The sequence below is a fragment of the Hyperolius riggenbachi genome, chromosome 7 (genome assembly GCF_040937935.1).
Source record: "Hyperolius riggenbachi isolate aHypRig1 chromosome 7, aHypRig1.pri, whole genome shotgun sequence".
Lineage (NCBI taxonomy): Eukaryota > Metazoa > Chordata > Amphibia > Anura > Hyperoliidae > Hyperolius > Hyperolius riggenbachi.
Genome location: NC_090652.1, coordinates 223,413,693 through 223,433,791, shown reverse-complemented (window position 1 = coordinate 223,433,791; position 20,099 = coordinate 223,413,693). Strand labels below are relative to the sequence as shown.

General features: G+C 47.4%; 1 non-coding gene across 1 annotated transcript; it reads right to left on the bottom strand.

The window, feature by feature from the left end:
* Positions 1-19,528: 19,528 nt before the first annotated feature.
* Positions 19,529-19,724, bottom strand: LOC137526262 (U2 spliceosomal RNA). The gene has a single exon (XR_011023099.1). It is a non-coding gene; the product is annotated as a U2 spliceosomal RNA (small nuclear RNA).
* Positions 19,725-20,099: the final 375 nt, after the last annotated feature.

Here is a 20,099-nt window from a genome sequence, read left to right as displayed (position 1 = left end):
TTCACATTTCAACACTCCTCCCTTTTATTCAACAATAATTTTACCACTACTTATCACAACAAAATGATCTATATCTTGTTTTGTTTTTTTACCACCAATCGAGCTTTCTTTGGGTGGTACATTTGGAATATTTTATTTTAAATTATTTTATTCTAAGTGCATTTTAACGGGAAAAATATGAGAAAAATGGAAAAAAAATAATTATTTCTCAGTTTTTATCCATTATAGTTTTAAAATACAATGTGCTACTGTGAATAAAACCCAGACATTTTATTTGCCTATTTGTCCCAGTTATTTGTGATGATTTGCTCAGCTGCCTGTGCAGGCAGGCAGCCTTTTGACCATTGTGTAGGTTTGCATGCTGCAGGACTCTGGAAAGAAGAGCTTCTGTCAGTTTTGCAGCTTGTGCTTGCAGAGGAATTTGCATATGTTGTCATGCAAATTGCCTGGCCACATTCATTGGAGGCGTGTACTATAAGTACTATGTCTTTCCCACAATGCTTCGCTGTTCATAAGGATTTCGTCCTATGTAACACTCCTGGTGGGGTGTCAGCCTTACTCTCTGTTTGAAGATCAGCTTAGAGTAATTCCTGGAAACTGCTAGGCAGATTTACCTAGTGCAGTTAGGATTGTTTATCTGTTTTGTTTGTCTGTTGCGATTGTCCTGTCCCACCGGTGGTCGATAGGAAGTCGTTCTGATCTCTGTTCTTGGAGCATAGCTGGTGCAGCGGTTGCTACCAGCTATCTCTTCTGTTCTGCCTCTCTGGATCGCCGCTAGCCACTTTTCGCTAGCACTGTGGATCCTTCTGTTCTGTCTCCTGGGATCACGCTAGCCACTTTTCGCTAGCGCTGTGGATCCTTCTGTTCTGTCTCCTGGGATCGCGCTGGCCACTTTTCGCTGGTGCTGTGGATCCTTCTGTTCTGCTACTCTGTACCTGGATCGCGCTAGCCACTTTTCGCTAGTGCTGTGGATCCCTATCTCTCGCTTGTCCCTGTTTTCGTGTGTCTGTCTTGTCTGCTACGACCGCTTGCTGGAGGCTCGGTGAGGTAACCGTTAAGCAAGCGTTCGCGTCCTCTGTTTCATGTTTGTCTGTCGATGGTTAGTTAAGCGTGCTTGTCTCTATTGTGCTTATCACGTGGAGACCGCGCATAACCGCGTGCACTGTTGCGAATGAGTGCGGTGTTCGCGGTTAGCTAGCGTTTGTTATTTTCCGCATCTTCTCATTGTATTATTTGCTGTGCCTTTGCTACCCTCATATTCTATTCTGATCTGCCTTGTGTCACGTCTGGCGATCGCACCTCTCGCGATCGCGTTCCTATTTCATATCTGCTGTTGTTGTGTGCGCGGTCGCGGGGTGGCGACTGGATTGGCGCACACACATACAACCTGTCCCTTTGCTCGTTCTCATTCGCAATCGCCTCTCTTGCGATTGCGTTCTGCGCTTCGTACAATTCCTGTCTGGCATTTGTGGAGGTACAGAGGATTGGTTCCTCTGCACTCCCCAGCGCCATCTGCCAACAGGGATTTCCCTCTACAGGTGCGTAGCACCTTTTGCTGGGTGCCTGCAATTACACGCTTGTGGAGGATTTCCGCCGTGTCAGCGCACGCGTTGTGCGCTGATCACGGAGAAAGTTCCACAATCGTTACAGTATGAACAGCCCAACCCAAAACCCCAGTGTAGACGGAATTTCCGATTTGTACGATTTTGTCGAATATGGCTCTTGTACCTTTAAGAGATTTAAAAAACTTGAACCTGAATCAGCAGACGAATTTTTGTCTGAGTGTACGAAACTGTTAGCGAACCCTGAATTCCAATGCACCCCAGTGTCTACCTGGGCCCCCCAAATTGTCTACATTCTGTTGGGGGGCGAAATGTCAATGTGGGCTTATGATGTGTTAGATCATACCACCCTGAGTCAAAGACCCCTGGAATTCTTGGCCTTTTTAATTCACAATTGGCTGAGATCACCTCAATTATCATACCCCCTTAATGAGTTGTTGTCAGCAGCTCAATCAGCTGTTCCATCTACTCTTTCATCCATAAAGCAGCCATCCAAAGCCTCTAAGTCTAAACGTAAAAGATCTAGGAAGGCTTCCCAGCGGAAAGATCCGTTGCCCATAGCAACCACAAATAAAGAGGTTATTTCTGTCAAGTCTGAAATGGGCAAAACCATACAGTATGATAATGATGTTTATAATGCATCTGCTGATCAGTTTCCAGGTTTTTTGCCCCAATCCAAAGCTTATGTGGATCCTGCTATAGGTAGGATCGCACATTACATTAAAGCAGTTAAAAAATCTGTTCTTGTTCCTGAACTCCACCCCTATGGAAATTATCTGGATACTGGCCTGTTTGAACCCCCATTTGCTTCCTGGGATGTTGGGGCCTTGCTGGAGGAATTCGATTTTGATTGGAAAGCCTTTTGCGATTTTTACATCGCAAAAAGCGAAGATGTCTTGAATGCTTGTCTTGATTTTATGTACCTTCTGATTGATTCCGATGAATGTGACAAGGATGATGTGGATCTGGTGATCTATGTATGGCAAACGATTTTGGAGGAGTTGCACAAACACCAACCAATTGATTCCAATAAAGAGACATCGTTGTCGGATGATTGTTCCTGCCTTTCTGGGGTAAAGCATGAGAGTCTTGACTTTGCAATCTGTAATGAATGAGTATGCCGCTGTGGTTGATTCCTGTGCGAATCCTGAAGGATTCTCTCCTGACAGTGTGCAGTTTGAATCTGTGCGATCTGATGCCTGTTTCTCGGATGTTCCTGCAGATTGTGATCGGCATGAGTCTGCCGGTTTCCTCAAGGATGTGTGGGATCCTTTGTCATTTAGAAACAGATCTTTGAGATCTTCCATCTGTGACCCTGCTATGGGGAAAGTTTCTCGACTGTGCAGTGTCAAAAGTAAAATTAATATGCCTAATAAAGTTTATCCTGTTGATGTCGCTATTTCTTCTGCAAATGATTCCCTGTCTCACCCTGTTCTCACCTGTAAGGGCCCGTTGCCTGGAGACAGTTGCTCCAGTGTTTCGGTCCTAGATGCCTTGCAGTCTGCTCCGCAGATCGCGGAGGTTTGCGCTATGGAAGCATCAGTTTCACAACCTAAAGTGAATTTTGATTCGCAGGTTTTGCGTTCTGATTCCTCGGATTCGACATTGTTAGCCGAATCTAAGAGTGAGACAGTGCTTCGGTTTTGCGAATCTGATGCTGAACCTTCTTTGCCTTATTCAGAGACGCTTTCTCTGAGCCTGCCCTGTACCATGAATAACAAAACGATGTCCAATCACACTGACATTTGGGAGTCCCTTTCTTGCTTTGAAGAAAGTTCTGACTCTCCACCCTGTACTCTGGATGAGTCAATATTGCCTTGTACAATATCTCCTGCCCTGCCCCTAGAGGCTCGTCTAGGTATTGCTGCTATTTTTACCTGTCTTTCTGCAGTTTTGGAGTTGCAAGCTAGTTTGACTGCTACGCAGAATTCTGGGTGCAGCGAGATTAAAGTTAGGGAGTCAGTGTGTGGTCCAGTGAATATTCCTGTACGTTCCAATCATGATGATGAAATTCAGTCTCAGTTTATGGTGGAACCTTCCCTGGGACATCTGCCCTGTTCTCAAAATAAAGTTCCAGTTTTGCCCTGTAACATGGATAGTACAGAATCCTTCTTGGAAAACTTGAAAAATGATGTTCCTGAGGTCTTGTTTGATGTTCTGGAGGTCTCCGAGTTCCTCCCAAAGGGTGCAGAACTTGTAGGAGATGTCTCCTGCCCCCCAAGTCCTTCTGAGGTGTTACCCTCTTCCGTAGGCATTGCTGCCTTGCTGGCTACCTTTTCAGCTCTGATGGAGCTTCACTCATATGTAGTCAATGATGATATTATTGTCACAGAAATTTCTGAATTTGTATCCGAGTCTTCTTTTGAAAGTCCAGTGCCTGTGACCTCCACTCATGATGATTCTCTGTCCGGTACTGGTTTTGGTCTTGTCGTGCCGGACTCTGAGGTTGGCAGTTCCCCGACATGTCCTGAGGTTTCTCCTGTGCTGGTGTACCCCAGTGTGCTCTGTGACCCAGAAAGCCCAAGTGTGCCTCGGTTACCAGCGTACTCAGATGCTTCCTCGGTGGAGACATGCTCTGATATGGCCTGCCTGCTTGCATGCCCATAAGTGGTCCCTGAAAGTCTTGATCTTGATGGGTGTCCTCGTAATTCTGAATCCAGAATTGTCATTGGTTCCATGGGGGTTCTTGGTAATTCTCCATGTGAGCCTTTTGATTGTTCTGCCCTCTTGGGATCTCTGTGGAGCTTCAAAAGGTTCTGGGAGATTCCGTGAGAAATTTTGCTTGGTACCCTGGATAAGATCAACGGTGGCTTTTGTGTTGTAAGGGACACTTCGAACAGGTATTGTGGCAGGTTTGGTATTTTCGGACGCTCCTTGGAAGGTGGTGGGTATTGTCTGGAGAGTGTCGATGGCTTCTTCTCTGGCGTTCACAGTCCTGATGGGTGTTATACTGAGACTGGTAGTACTGATGGGCATGTTTCGGTGGCTTCTGTTTCCGATGAGGTCGGTTTCGGGTGGACTGACTCTGGAATTGGACCTTGTCGGGCTGCCCCGACCTTCATGAGTCTTCAGTTTGAGTCTGTTGCTAATAGCAGTTTTGAGGGTCGTCTGGAATTCGACCCTGGAGGGGGGGGGGGTACTGTGATGATTTGCTCAGCTGCCTGTGCAGGCAGGCAGCCTTTTGACCATTGTGTAGGTTTACATGCTGCAGGACTCTGGAAAGAAGAGCTTCTGTCAGTTTTGCAGCTTGTGCTTGCAGAGGAATTTGCATACGTTGTCATGCAAATTGCCTGGCCACATTCATTGGAGGCGTGTACTATAAGTACTATGTCTTTCCCACAATGCTTCGCTGTTCATAAGGATTTCGTCCTATGTAACACTCCTGGTGGGGTGTCAGCCTTACTCTCTGTTTGAAGATCAGCTTAGAGTAATTCCTGGAAACTGTGCTAGGCAGATTTCCCTAGTGCAGTTAGGATTGTTTATCTGTTTTGTTTGTCTGTTGCGATTGTCCTGTCCCACCGGTGGTCGATAGGAAGTCGTTCTGATCTCTGTTCTTGGAGCATAGCTGGTGCAGCGGTTGCTACCAGCTATCTCTTCTGTTCTGCCTCTCTGGATCGCGCTAGCCACTTTTCGCTAGCGATGTGGATCCTTCTGTTCTGTCTCCTGGGATCACGCTAGCCACTTTTCGCTAGCGCTGTGGATCCTTCTGTTCTGTCTCCTGGGATCGCGCTGGCCACTTTTCGCTGGTGCTGTGGATCCTTCTGTTCTGCTACTCTGTACCTGGATCGCGCTAGCCACTTTTCGCTAGTGCTGTGGATCCTATCTCTCGCTTGTCCCTGTTTTCGTGTGTCTGTCTTGTCTGCTACGACCGCTTGCTGGAGGCTCGGTGAGGTAACCGTTAAGCAAGCGTTCGCGTCCTCTGTTTCATGTTTGTCTGTCGATGGTTAGTTAGGTGTGCTTGTCTCTATTGTGCTTATCACGTGGAGACCGCGCATAACCGCGTGCACTGTTGCGAATGAGTGCGGTGTTCGCGGTTAGCTAGCGTTTGTTATTTTCCGCATCTTCTCATTGTATTATTTGCTGTGCCTTTGCTACCCTCGTATTCTATTCTGATCTGCCTTGTGTCACGTCTGGCGATCGCACCTCTCGTGATCGCGTTCCTATTTCATATCTGCTGTTGTGTGTGCGCGGTCGCGGGGTGGCGACTGGATTGGCGCACACGCATACAACCTGTCCCTTTGCTCGTTCTCATTCGCAATCGCCTCTCTTGCGATTGCGTTCTGCGCTTCGTACAATTCCTGTCTGGCATTTGTGGAGGTACAGAGGATTGGTTCCTCTGCACTCCCCAGCGCCATATGCCAACAGGAATTTCCCTCTACAGGTGCATAGCACCTTTTGCTGGGTGCCTGCAATTACACGCTTGTGGAGGATTTCCGCCGTGTCAGCGCACGCGTTGTGCGCTGATCACGGAGAAAGTTCCACAATCGTTACATTATTACAATGTTTAAAATATGTCCCTAGTACAATGTATGGTGACAATATTTTGTTTGGAAAAAAAAGGTGTACTTTTTAAGTTTTGTGTCCATCACTAATTATCACATAAATATTAATTGAGTCTTTTAGGTAACTATTCATGTATTTTTGCATTTTCCATGCATTTTTGCATTTTCCATGCATTTTTGGTGCATTTGCATTTTTTTCAATAGCTTCCCTTTTCTAGTGGAATAAAATGCAGGATCTGAATGCAGTACTGAAAGATACGTTTTAACAATATTAGTAATCTTACTGTACTCCAGACTGTATTCCATGACAAATGTCAACTGTACAGAACACTATGCGGTCTCCTAGTGCCCCTCAGCAAGCATCGCTGAACATTCCAAAAGTCAGCTGTTTCCAGGGGCGTAGCAATAGGGGGTGCAGAGGTTGCGACCGCATCGGGGCCCTTGGGCCAGAGGGGCCCCGTAGGGCCCTCCCTGAACTGCAGTATTAGCTCTCTATTGGTCCTGTGCTCATAATAATCACTTCTATAGATACTTTGAATAGTGGTAATCATTAACAAACTGCTCCCCATGCCCTTCTTGCATCTCTGACACTGTAGTTGCCATTGGCAGGTTTTGGTGCGCCGCATCAATTGTTATGAATAGAGTGCTTGGGGGGGCCCCATGTAAAACTTGCATCGGGGCCCACAGCTCCTAAGCTACGCCACTGGCTGTTTCCTAACACCTTGAGTTGTGTCATGGGGGCACATGACCTCTTTCAGTTTTCAGGGGGTAGAGAAGGTTCAGTGCCCTGTAAATGGGGGCAACCTTCAAAGACTTTTTCTCCTTCGTGGGGCCTATGATGAGCACTCTTGCACCAGGAGGCCTCAATACATGGTGGGATCCGAGTCTCACCTCGGGATCTCCCCTCAGCGCACTCCCCTCCTGCAATTATCAGTGGCAGCAGCGGTGGCAGGAACACATACCTCCATTCACCGTGGAGGTCTGATCTCTAAGTGTCTCACGTTACTTCCTGTTTAAACAGGAAGTAGCTTCAGACACTTAGACAGCGTAACCTCCGGCGCGTGGAGCGCATGGAGGTATGTGTTCCCGCCGCTGCAGCCACTGATAATTGCAGGAGGGGACCGCTACTAATGTTCTAGTAATTATTACTAATTTATTATATCATGATTTTTTTTTCGCCTCAGTGTAGCCAATGTAAACAGTAGGCCAGCATCAGAGGGGTTTTCAAATCTCTACAAGAGGTCAAAATAATAATTAATTAATATTTATATAGTGCTGACATCTCCTGGAGCACTTTTCATATATGCATGTTGTACAGTATATATAGTAATGTCAACAGCTGTCCCCCAGAGGAGCTCACAATCTAATCCCTAACATAGTCATAAGTCTATTGCAGTTTAGGGGCCTAGGGCTAATTTAGGGGGAAAGCAACTTATTTGTATGTTTTTGGGATGTGGGAGAAAAACAGAGTGCCCGGAGGAAACCCACGCAGACACAGGGAGAACATACAAACTCTGTGCAGACAGTGCCCAGTGCTGAAAGGTGAGAGTGCCTTCCACTACCCCACCATACTGCTGCTTACTCATTGAAGAAGATGAGAAGATGAGAATTATGTCTGGTTAGTCTATACCTCCCAAGAGAAGTAATGCTTGTAAAGAAAATTAAAAAGTGCAATTAGAGCTTACATCCAGTTTTGGAATATCATAGCTGTGAATTGAAATAGAAGGATAGTTTTAAATTAAAAATAATCATAATAATAATAATTTCAGCAAGACTAAACTGATAAACAGTATTTTAGAGGAAGTTTTTTTTTACTGAAAGTGAAAGTTCCTCTTACATTCAAAATAGAAGAATTTTCTCAGTCTTGGTAAGCATATTTTTCCTCTGCAACATTATCTTTTGTATCACAATAAGAAAGAGGTTTGGTAAGTGTCACAAACACCATCCATCTCGCTAAAACCTGCGTACGGAAATATATCAGGCTAAGTAAATATGTTTTCCAGGAGAAAACAACACTATACAGTATGTGAAAGAGGAGAAGGCAAGTTGAAGGAAAACTGCTCACAGCATCCACTTATGAGCAATCTTTGTAAAGCCCTGGTTCAGGCTCATTTTATTATTAATATTAATAATTTACAAAGCAATTTATAAATACACGAAATACAAAGTTGGTACAAAATACAGAATCGGTACAACATACAGAATTTAGATTGTAAGGTCCCATGCCCTTGGGACCTTACAATCTAAAGGAATACGTTTTGAATGCATACTATGTGAAATCACAGTTTGCACTGAACGGTCACATTTAACCTCCTTGGCGGTAACCCCAACCCCGGGGTAAGCCGCGCAGGAGGTTTTCTCCGGCCCTGCTGGGCCGATTTGTTTAATTTTTTTTTGCTGGACGCAGCTAGTAGTGTTGGGCGAACAGTGTTCGCCACTGTTCGGGTTCTGCAGAACATCACCCTGTTCGGGTGATGTTCGAGTTCGGCCGAACACCTGACGGTGCTCGGCCAAACCGTTCGGCCATATGGCCGAACTAAGAGCGCATGGCCGAACGTTCCCCGAACGTTCGGCTAGCGCTGTGATTGGCCGAACGGGTCACGTGGTTCGGACCCGAACGCGCTCTGATTGGCCGAACGGTCACGTGGTTCGGGTAAATAAATACCCGAACCACGTCATATCTCCGCCATTTGTCTGTGGGTTTAGCTTTGGGTAGGCAGGCAGGGTAGTTCGCGCTCCAGCCACGCTAGCCAGGGTCCCCCCTGTCATTGTGTCACTGCTGGGAACAGTAGTACACCGCTTGCTCAGCCACACTATATAGCATTCTGTTTACTGCCACTCTGTGTACCTCGCTCAGCCACACTATATAGCATTCTGTTTACTGCCACTCTGTGTCTGCTGGGAATAGTAGTACACCGCTTGCTCAGCCACACTATATAGCATTCTGTTTACTGCCACTCTGTGTACCTCGCTCAGCCACACTATATAGCATTCTGTTTACTGCCACTCTGTGTCTGCTGGGAATAGTGGTACACCGCTCGCTCAGCCACACTATATAGCATTCTGTTCACTGTTCTGTGTCTGCTTGGAATAGTGGTACACCGCTCGCTCAGCCACACTATATAGCATTCTGTTTACTGTTCTGTGTCTGCTGGGAATAGTGGTACACCGCTCGCTCAGCCACACTATATAGCATTCTGTTTACTGTTCTGTGTCTGCTGGGAATAGTGGTACACCGCTCGCTCAGCCACACTATATAGCATTCTGTGCACTGTTCTGTGTCTGCTGGGAATAGTGGTACACCGCTCGCTCAGCCACACTATATAGCATTCTGTTCACTGTTCTGTGTCTGCTGGGAATAGTGGTACACCGCTCGCTCAGCCACACTATATAGCATTCTGTTTACTGTTCTGTGTCTGCTGGGAATAGTGGTACACCGCTCGCTCATCCACACTATATAGCATTCTGTTCACTGTTCTGTGTCTGCTGGGAATAGTGGTACACCGCCCGCTCAGCCACACTATATAGCATTCTGTTCACTGTTCTGTGTCTGCTGGGAATAGTGGTACACCGCTCGCTCAGCCACACTATATAGCATTCTGTTCACTGTTCTGTGTCTGCTGGGAACAGTAGTACACCGCTCGCTCAGCCAGAGTATATAGCATTGTGTTTACTGCCACTCTGTGTACACCGCTCAGCCAGACTATATACCATTGTTTACTGACACTCTGTGTACACCGCTCAGCCAGACTATATACCATTGTTTACTGACACTCTGTGTACACCGCTCAGCCAGACTATATACCATTGTTTACTGCCACTCTGATTCTGCTGGGAACAGTAGTACACCGCTCGCTCAGCCAGACTATATAGCATTGTGTTTACTGCCACTCTGTGTACACCGCTCAGCCAGACTATATACCATTGTTTACTGACACTCTGTGTACACCGCTCAGCCAGACTATATACCATTGTTTACTGAAACTCTGTGTACACCGCTCAGCCAGACTATATACCATTGTTTACTGCCACTCTGATTCTGCTGGGAACAGTAGTACACCGCTCGCTCAGCCAGACTATATACCATTGTTTACTGACACTATATAGCAGACTATATAGCATTGTGTGTACACCGCTCAGCCAGACTATATACCATTGTTTACTGACACTCTGTGTACACCGCTCAGCCAGACTATATACCATTGTTTACTGCCACTCTGATTCTGCTGGGAACAGTAGTACACCGCTCGCTCAGCCAGACTATATACCATTGTTTACTGACACTCTGTGTACACCGCTCAGCCAGACTATATACCATTGTTTACTGCCACTCTGATTCTGCTGGGAACAGTAGTACACCGCTCGCTCAGCCAGACTATATACCATTGTTTACTGACACTCTGTGTACACCGCTCAGCCAGACTATATACCATTGTTTACTGCCACTCTGATTCTGCTGGGAACAGTAGTACACCGCTCGCTCAGCCAGACTATATACCATTGTTTACTGACACTATATAGCAGACTATATAGCATTGTGTGTACACCGCTCAGCCAGACTATATACCATTGTTTACTGACACTCTGATTCTGCTGGGAACAGTAGTACACCGCTCGCTCAGCCAGACTATATACCATTGTTTACTGACACTCTGTGTACACCGCTCAGCCAGACTATATACCATTGTTTACTGCCACTCTGATTCTGCTGGGAACAGTAGTACACCGCTCGCTCAGCCAGACTATATAGCATTGTGTTTACTGCCACTCTGTGTACACCGCTCAGCCACACTATATAGCATTGCGTACTCTGCCAGTCAGTGTGTATATTGCTGGGATCAGTAATACTCCACTCACCGTCAACCACTATATGAGCTCAACATGAGTTCCCCAGAGACCTCCGCTGTGAGCAGCACTCCCAACAACAGCAACAGCCAACGCCCCACGCAAGCTATAACATCCACCCCAGCAGCCAGTGGTCAGCAGCAGCCCTCCCCGGAGGAGAACGTTGTGTCCATCAGTCCGTCGCCAGAGCGATTAATGAGGGCTGCCATTGAGGAGATGATGGGGCCTGATGTGGAGGAGGAGGTCTGGCTCAGGCCAGCATCCCAAGTTAATGTTGAGGACGATGAGGGGTCTGTGTCTGGGGATGTTGGGGTGGCAGAGGTGGTGGGTGGGTCAGACTCAGGAGAAGAGTTGTATGATGAGGATGATGATCGGGACCATCTGTATGTGCCTCAGAGTCCGACCCCGGAAAACATGTTGTATCGTGTGTTTAGGTACTAAAATCTGCGTTCCCTCCCAGTAGTGTTGGGCGAACAGTGTTTGCCACTGTTCGGGTTCTGCAGAACATCACCCTGTTCGGGGTGACTATATAGCAGACTATATAGCATTGTGTTTAATGCCACTCTGTGTACACGGCTCAGCCACACTATATAGCATTGTGTTTACTTCCACTCTGTGTCTGCTGGGAACAGTAGTACACCGCTCACCCGCCACTGTATAGCATTGTGCTCTGTGTCACTGCTGACAATAGTGGTACACCGCTCACCCACCACTGTATAGCATTTCTGTACTGCCACTGTACTGCTGCCAGTCAGCGTGTACTTTAAGGATAAGTGAAATGAGGAAGAAATCCGGTGAAAGAGGGAGGGGCAAGGGAAGAGGTGTTTCCCCTGACGGTTCACGTACAGGCCACAGGGGAGCACCCAAGAAAACCCACTCAATACTGCCCATGTTGTCCAGGACAACAACCCTCACAGATCCAAAAGAACAGGACCAGATAATTACTTGGATGACCTCTCAAGCGTCCAGCAGTGGGTTAAGCAGCACCAGCACATCACGCACGAGGTCCGAGTCCTCAGCCAGTTAAAGTCTGGGCTTTCTTTGAAGACTGCACTGAGGATGTTACCATGGCGATTTGCAAAGTGTGCAAGACCCGCCTGAGCAGGGGGAAAAGTATTAACAACCTCTCCACCACCAGCATGAGCCGCCACATTCTATCCAAACATCCCACTCTGTGGGCAAACGCGGCAGGACAGGGTACCACCAGCAACACTGCCTCCCTTGGGTTCACCAGACTCACCACCAGACCCGCCTCAGCAGCAGCAGTAGCCCAGCCATTGCGTGGTTCACAACATTCACAAACATCAGACGATGCTGACACTGTCACTTTCCGGACTAGTGCTCTTGAGGTCTCCCAGTGTTCATCAAACACAACAACCAACAGCCCTTCGGTGTGCAGCGCTACGGTTGAGTTGTCTGTCTCTGAGATGTTTGAGCACAAGAGGAAATTGCCAGCAAATGACCCCCGGGCCGTGGCAGTAACAGCCAGCCAGCATAGCCAAGCTTCTGGCCTGCGAAATGCTGCCATATCGAGTGGTGGAGACAAACAGCTTCAAGGGCATGATGTCAGTGGCCATCCCACGTTACGTTGTTCCCAGCCGCTACCACTTTGCGCGCTCTGCAGTGCCTGAGTTGCATGAGCACGTGGTCAGCTAAATAACCCGAAGCTTGAAGAATGCCGTTGCCTGCAAGGTTCACCTCACCACTGACACCTGGACGAGTGCGTTCGGCCAGGGTCGATACATCTCCCTTACCGCGCACTGGGTGAACCTTGTGGAGCCTGGCAGCGATTCCTCACCTGCTACGGCGCGGGTGTTGCCCACGCCGCAAACAGCTGGATAACAACAGCAGCACCTACCTCTCTGACTCCTTCTCCTCCAACGCATCTCAAAGCTGTACCTCATCCGGAAATGCTAACCCAGCACCAGCAGCAGTAGGATCGTGGAAGCAGTGCAGCACAGCTGTTGGCATGCGTCAGCAAGCGTTGCTGAAGCTGATCTGCCTTGGGGATAAGCAGCACACAGGGGAGGAAATTTGGAGGGGAATAAAGGAACAGACGGATTTGTGGCTGGCACCGCTGGACCTGAAACCGGGCATGAAGCTAGACACCTGGCACGAACTGGCAATGTACGCAATAGAGGTGCTGGCTTGCCCGGCAGCCAGCGTTATGTCGGAACGCTGTTTCAGTGCTGCCGGAGGCATCATCACAGATCGGCGTATCCGCCTCTCCACAGAAAATGCAGACCGTCTGACTCAAATTAAAATGAATCAATCCTGGATTGGAAACGACTACGCAACACTCCTGGACCCCAACCAAGTAACATGACCGATGAACATCTGGGATGGTTTAGCGTTTCCGGTCCCTGTTTATTGAACCTCTCATCTGTATTACATTTATGACTGCATGGCGGCAAAAAGCATTGCTGCTATATCCGCACGCTTTTTGTCCTCATGCAAGGCCTGGGTTGTTGTGTCTCACAAAGCGTGGCCTTCTCCTCCTGCGCCTCCTCCTGTTCCATCACGTGTGCTGCTGCTGCTGCTGCTGCTGCTGGGTTACCGTTGCCGCGTGGTCCCTGTTTATTGAACCTCTTATCTTTATTACATTTATGACTACATGGCGGTACAAAGCATGCTATCCGCACGCTTTTTGTCCTCATGCAAGGCCTGGGTTGTTGTGTCTCACAAAGCGTGGCCTTCTCCTCCTGCGCCTCCTCCTGTTCCATCACGTGTGCTGCTGCTGCTGCTGCTGCTGGGTTAGCGTTGCCGCGTGGTCCCTGTTTATTGAACCTCTTATCTTTATTACATTTATGACTACATGGCGGTACAAAGCATGCTATCCGCACGCTTTTTGTCCTCATGCAAGGCCTGGGTTGTTGTGTCTCACAAAGCGTGGCCTTCTCCTCCTGCGCCTCCTCCTGTTCCATCACGTGTGCTGCTGCTGGGTTAGCGTTGCCGCGTGGTCCCTGTTTATTGAACCACTTATCTTTATTACATTTATGACTGCATGGTGGTACAAAGCATGCTATCCGCACGCTTCTTGTCCTCATGCAAGGCCTGGGTTGTTGTGTCTCAAAGCGTGGCCTTCTCCTCCTGCGCCACCCTCCTCCTGTTCCATCACGTGTGCTGCTGCTGGGTTAGCATTACCGGTCCCTTTTCCTGGAACCTCTTATATGTATTACATTTATGACTGCATGCCGACAAAAAGCATGTTACCTGTGCAAAGAAAACAGACATTTCCCGCATTTAAAAGACAGTTTTCCCTTTGAAACTTTAAAATCGATTTTCTCAAAAACTATAAGCTCTTTTTGCTAAATTTTTTTTTCCTCTTGTACCCACTCCCAAGGTGCACATACCCTGTAAATTTGGGGTATGTAGCATGTAAGGAGGCTTTACAAACCACAAAAGTTCGGGTCCCCATTGACTTCCATTATGTTCGGAGTTCGGGTCGAACACCCGAACATCGCGGCCATGTTCGGCCTGTTCGGCCCGAACCCGAACATCTAGATGTTCGCCCAACACTAGCAGCTAGCACTTTGCTAGCTGCGTCAGCACACCGATCGCCACCGCCCCGCGCTTGATCGCCGGTATCCCTTGCGCCGCGTGTCCCCCCCCCCCCAGGCCCCGTGCGCTGCCTCGCCAATCAGTGCCAGGCAGCGCTGAGGGGTGGTTCGGGACTCCCAATGACGTCCCGACGTCGGTGACGTCATCCCGCCCCGTCGCCATGGCGACGGGGAAAGCCCTCCAGGAAATCCCGTTCTTTGAACGGGATTTCCTGATCGGGGATCGCCGAAGGCGATCGAAGCGGGCGGGGGGATGCCACTGAGCAGCGGCTATCATGTAGCGAGCCCTGGGCTCGCTACATGATATAAGAAAAAAAATTAAAAGAAAACTGCTGCGCTCCCTCCTGGCGGAATTTTTTATACCGCCAGGGGGGTTAAAAAGGGTGCTGTGCTAATTTGGGCTCCAAGACAAGCCACTGGTAGAATATCTGTAAAATTAACATTATTCTAATATTGTGCTCTTGGTAACTATGATAGTAGAATATTGGTAATATCAGCAATTTTTTTTTCTATGACTTCACTTAATCCTTTTTCTCTCACTAACCCACCCTCTACCTATTCCTAACACTATCCTACCGCATACCGATATCTGTGATGCATTCTCTGCCACCACTACCCATTTTACAGAGCCGTCTTCTCACATACCCCACCCTCTACCCACTTCTAACACTACCCCCCCCCCCACTCCCCCCACACACACACACGCACACCAATATCTGCGCTGCAATCTCTGTCCATCAGTCTATATCTGCATTGCCTTTTATAGCTGTAAATTTTTGCCTCTGGCACCCAAATTATACAATGGGCGCCACTATGCCTGCAATAACATTGTGTTGTATGTGGCACCCATTTTATCAAATGCCCGCTGGCACACAAATTACATGTTTCAGCAATGCATAAAGTTTTGTGCTTTGCAGTTAATACATTTTGGCAATAAACATTTTTTGCTTGGCTTCTTAAATTTTGAGTCACCACCCCACCACCACCTACACACCACCACACTATGCTGTCAAAGGACATCAGTCACAAAAACTTAAAAAAAATAAATTAAGTGGTTATTGCAAACAGCAACAAAACCTTGTAAGAAATAGTGTAGTTAGATTTTTTAAATAATAAATGGTTTTAATTAAATATCAATAGATAGTCAATGGATGGTAACATTGATGTCTGACGGATGTCTGTGAGGGTTGGTAGAACCAAGTGTAAGGGACGTAATGATTTTTTTTAAATTTCTTACCTACACTTGGTTCTGCCATCCCTCCCGTCAGACATCAATGTTACCATACACTGACCATCTGATATTTAATTAAAACCATGATGATGATGATGTTATCCATTCAGTCGTATCCGACTCTTGGCAATTCTATGGGTTAACTCTCTCCATGCTGTCTGATCTTGTACAATTTCTGCCAGTTGCCTTAAAGAGAAACTCCAACCAAGAATTGAACTTTATCCCAATCAGTAGCTGATACCCCCTTTTACATGAGAAATCTATTCCTTTTCACAAACAGACCATCAGGGGGCGCTGTATGGCTGATATTGTGGTGAAACCCCTCCCACAAGAAACAAGAAAAGTACGTACTCTTGGCCGTTTCCTGTCTGTGATCCTTGCTGCATTGTGGGAAATAGCTGTTTACAGCAGTTTCCAACTGCCAAAAAAGCATGCAGCAGCTACATCACCTGCCAACAGTAAAAATGTCACCATGTAATAAATGTCAGAATGTAAATCTGGAATTTGAAAGATTTTGCAATGGACAAACACTGACTAAGTCATTTATACATAATTATTGTAAAAATGAAGCACATTCTTTACTACATTATTTTCACAGGAGTTCCTCTTTAAGCTCAATCCTGTGTCAGCTTTGATGGTGTCAAGCCAACGCATTCTCTGGCGGGCCTTGACGCTTTTCGCCACTGATCAGTCTTACCATTAGGTCTTTCTCTAAGGAATTGATCGCATTACGTGGCCGAAATATGTGAGTCTGAGTCTGGTGATCTTGCCTTCCAGTGATATGTCTGGTCTTATACATTCCAATACTTCTTTGTTCGTCATCCTTGCTGTCCATGGAATGCGAAGAAACCGTCGCCAGAACCACAACTCAAAGGAGTCGATCTTTCTTCTATCTCCTTTTCTTAGGGTCTAACTTTTGCAGCCATACATGGTTATGGGAAAAACAATGGCATGAACCAGTCTACATTTGGTTGTAATGCTAATGTTTTTGCTTTTTCATACTTGGTTCATGCTTAACATCGCGTTTCTACCGAGGGTTATCCGACGTTTTATTTCATGACTACAATCACCATTTTGATCGATCTGAGAGCCGAGGAAGGTGAATTCCTGCATACTCAATCTTTCATTGTTAACTTCTATCTTGATATTGCCGTCATCTACTGTTGTCATGATCTTGGTCTTTTTGATATTCAGGTGGAGACCAAACTTTGCACTTTCATCTTTGATTCGATTAATCAGATGCTGCAGGCCATCCGCCGTTTCTGAGAGAAGATTTGTGTCATCAGCATACCGAAGGTTACTTATGTTCGTCCACCAATTTTCACGGCAATGGCTGTTTCCTCAAGATCCAATTTTCTCATGATCACTTTGGCAGAAAGATTGAATAGGAAGGGGGATAGGATACAACCTTGCCTCACACTTTACCAATTTTTAACCAATCAGTGTCTTCGAAGGGTGTTCGCACTGTGGCTTCTTGGCCATCATATAGTGATCTTATCACCTTAACCAGATGAGTTGAGATGAGTTGGCACGCCCAGTTTGCCTAAGGCGAATTAAAACCATATAATATTAAAAAAAAAATGTAATAACACTTTTCCTTACAAGGTTTGATTGCTGTTTGTATTATCCACTTTATGTTTTTTTTTAAGTATTTTTGAATGATGTCCTTTAATACAGGGCAATCACTTATTAAAACGATAAAAAATGGAATTTCTGTAAGATAAAATAGTGATAGAACAATAGAAGCACTTTTCCCTGTACAAATGTTATCCTCTGATAGATTGACAGGGGAGTGGCTACAATCCAGAATAGAATATCTGGAGCTCATCAGGGCACCACAGTAGGAGTAGAAGTAAAGCACGCTTATTAAACCACAGTGAAGAGCAGTTGTTTGTGGGCAGGGCCAAATACTAGGCATATAATAATTAGTGCTGCTCGGATACCCCTTTTCAAAATCCGGATTGGAGTTCAAAATTTTCTGATCCGAATCCGAATCGGATATCCGACCTCAGTATCCGAGGTATCCGGGCAAATTCGGATATCTGGATAGAAAAAACGGAAGTGGCCTTTAAATTGCTTTAAAAAAAGTTTTTCAGGGTAAATAAGGCATGTAGCATCATTATTTTTTAAAGGGAAACACTAATTGATGATGTGGGGACTTAAAATCCCCCCCCCCCCCCCCCAAAAAAAATGGCTGTCAATTAACATCAGGGCTAAGTTCCTGACAGCGGTCGTGCAGCCCACATTGTGTCCAACCGCACAACTGGGACATGGCAGTTTTCGGCCCAGACACCTCCAAAAAATTATGCAGCAATTGTATTTTGGGTGAAATATAGGTGGTATCAGCACAGCAGCAGTGGTCTGTGGCACCCTGGCGGTGGAAGCAGCAAAGGCAGCTTGAGCAGGACAATGCAGCAGCAGCAGGTGTAACGTCTGCCAGGAGCATGACGGACGTGGCACGTGGCACTTTCCACTTGGCACTTGGCATGTGGCACTTGGCACGTGGCACTTTGCACTTGGCACTTTGTACTTGGCAGGTGGCACTTTGCACTTGAGTTACCCGGATATCCGGAATCTGGATGAGCAGCACTGATTATAATAGGTTGCATGTGTAGGCCATGTATTAATGTGCTACACTCCCTTTAGCCCTACATTACTGGGCCACAAGAAAGCAACACTGCTCCTCATTCCATTGTGTCACACATCATATCATAGAATTATACAAATTTTAATGGAGAAAGCAAACACCCCAAATACATAAGGGTATATTCGCAAAAGAACGGTTAACTTGACGTGTGCGGACAGTAAAGGTTAAAGGGAAGGTCCAAGCTAAAAAAAAAAAAAGATCTATTTACCTGGCACTTCCTCCAGCCCCTGGCAGCCTATCTGTCCCCAATGCAGCTCCGCTTCCAGCCGGTGTTCCAGGGTCCCCTCTATTGCAGATACCGACCAAGCCAGGTTGGCATCTTCTGCACCTGTGCGAGCGGCTGTGGCGTTCCCGATCGCGCTCACCTAGCCTGAAGCTTTCTGCGCAGGTTCAAAAGTATAACGCCTGTGCAGAACGTTCTTGGGCACGGGAGCGGGAGCGCTATGTGTCTGTGTTTGTGCTGTGCACAGACCAGGCCAGCTGCTGCCTGCTGGCCAGCTATTAGCCTTAGCTAGCTACAAGCCAAGCACTCGCACAGAAGACATCGGCAACAACAACAAAAATCCCAAGCAATTGTATTAATCATGTTATTTTCTTCTCTTTTTTGGGGAGGGGCTTTCTTGGCTCCTGTTGCGCACAACAGGAGCCTGGAATAAGCAAGGCTTTATGCCCATGCACGGAAAAGTGGAAGTGCATAAACACCCCACAAAAACGTGTATGAGCAGCCCCGGGCCCCACAAAAGCAGGGCTCTTTCCGGTGTTCCACCGAAGGGGAACCTCCCCCTTTGCCTTCAGCGCAGGGGGCTTTGGGGTCCTCCAACACCCAAAGGATTGGATGACCCCTACGGTGCCACGTGGTTTCCCACTGGCCAGGGTCGGCTCAGCCGAGAGGGAGCCTCCAGTCGAGGACCGGAGTCCCCAGGGGACAAGTCCCAAGTGCCAGCAAGCTGGTCCTGACCTTGCGGCCGACGTTATAAAAATTCCGCTCTCTCCCTAGCCAAAAGGCCGGGGAGCTGCGTTAGTTGGCTATGCATACGGGCAGTACAGACCGTAGTACCTTACTCCGCCATGGGGTTTCCTAGGTCCCAGGTTCTTCAGGTACTCCTGGAGCGCCACTTCCAGGGGCAGTATGCCTAAGCAAAGCCCTGAGCCCTTCAGCCTCGACCATGGTAGATCCGTTCATGCAGTCAGGATCAAGGGAACATAAGAACAACGGTGGACACCCATACCAGAGGATTTGGGGGTGTCCCTTTCCCTCCTCACTCATTCGAGGTGCCCCTCCACTTTCGGGGTTGTCCGAGCTTACTTCGGGCCCACCCCTGAAACTGATAAGAACAGATACTACACTTGATCTTAGCCAAAAGGCCAAGAAGAATTATGTTATTTTCACTACAGTTCCTCTTTAAGGGCAGTAGAAAGTGCACAGATGATGTTGTAATGCTGGCTAGGCAAAACCATGTGCAGCCTGAATGAATCAGAGTGGTGTGCTCAGCCTCGGACTGACCCACCGAACCACCGACGTAAAATTCGGTGGGCCCCCTTTTTAGTTGTGACGTCACAGTCACATGACCCAGAGGGCCCCCTCTCTCCTATCCGGGCGGCCGGGCCTGCGCCAGTGACGTCACCATGCTAGCCGGTCCAGAGGCCTATAAGGAATCATCATTCTTCTGGCGGCAAGCTCCGCCTCCATCCGTACGCATCATCGTTGCGCCTGGTGCCAGACAGACTCAGAGAGGCCTGCCGCCTGGCTGG